Here is a 1,483-nt window from a genome sequence, read left to right on the forward strand (position 1 = left end):
GCGCAGGATAGAGCAGGGTTTAGGGCTGTTGTGCATAGGGTCGCTATGAGTCGGAAACGACTCGACGGCACATAACAACAACAACAACAACATAGATTTTTGGATGTTTATTCTCTCATTTTTCATGACAGTTGGAATATTTTCTTCTGTTAAGTTTTCCACAAATTTTCTGGCAGCTTTTTTGTCTCTTTCTGTTCTGCAGTTGCAGTTATGCATATGTTACTACTCTTGATGTTGTCCCACATTATCTTGGACTTTCTTCGTTTTCCTTCTTCTTTGTTTCTCTGCTTTTTGCTCTAGTAGATCAGTGTTGAGTACTCGATCTTCTATTTTGCTGATTCTGTGCTCTATCTCTTCAATTCTGTTCATCTGTCCTCCCAACATGTTGGCATCTTCTGTATTGGTAGTTTTATTATTCTGGATTGTGTTTTCTTGTTTTTCTGTGATTTCTAAGGTTTGTTTATCTGGTTTGTTTTATATTGCTTTTTAAAAGTCTCTCTAGGGTTTTGTCTGCATCTTCCAATTTTTTTCTTTCATCTGGTTCAAATACTTGATAATTTTTCTTTTGAATTTCAGGGCAGAAAATGCTATAAATCTTTCCTCCTCCTGGGATTTCAATGATTCCAAGTGTTGGGTTTTTTTTGGTTTTGTTTTATCTTTTTTTGTGTGTGTGACATCCTGCTTTGACTTTTTGCAGAGTTTGACGTTATCAGCTTTCCTCATGACATTGTAGTGTTTTACTTCCAGGGGAAAGGAACACAGGTCTCCTGCTAGGCTGAGTCCATAGTGGTAAAACTTCCAGGAACTCAACTCATTGATGACATTGAGGGTTTCAAGTACCTGAAGTGGAGGACAGTGTGTGTGTGTGTGTGTGAGAGAGAGAGAGAGAGAGAGAGAGAGAGAGAGAGGCTTCTCAGCCCTGATTGCAGCCTTCTCAAGTTGCTGCTGGAGTTGCAGGAAACAAGTATCTTGCAAGAGAAGCTGGTTTGATTGTGACTTCCCACTTTCTCTTCACTTCTGCTTGAGACAGAGAGAGACTCCAGGTTAACTTCCCGTTGAAGTAGATACTTGGTGAGAGGCAGGTGTGGCTTCTTGCTCTCTGTTCACTGTCACTGAGGACAGAGTGAACTAAAATATTAGATTGCCTTGCATCACTTTGATTTTAGAATTCAAGGATATGTAATCAAGACACTATAATTAACATTGAAAAGAGTTAATTTAAGTCACCTGAACATTATTTCTCTGTGTGTACATTCTTTTTTTTAAATTTTATGTTATTAATTTTAATGAACATTTACAGACATTTTGGAAGACCATTCATTCATTGTTGCACTATTTTCTCTACTCACACCCCAGTTTGTTACTCTTTTTTTTCCCCCTTGGAAGTCTGTTTTAATTGTCCTGTTGCCACAGTGCTTGTCAAAGCCAGTTCTGATTAATCTCCTTTGTCACTGTGTCCTTTGCCATTCCCTATCACTCCTCC

This window comes from Elephantulus edwardii, unplaced genomic scaffold (assembly GCF_000299155.1).
Source record: "Elephantulus edwardii isolate Elephantulus edwardi_28Jun2011 unplaced genomic scaffold, EleEdw1.0 scaffold00169, whole genome shotgun sequence".
NCBI classification, from domain to species: Eukaryota; Metazoa; Chordata; class Mammalia; order Macroscelidea; family Macroscelididae; genus Elephantulus; species Elephantulus edwardii.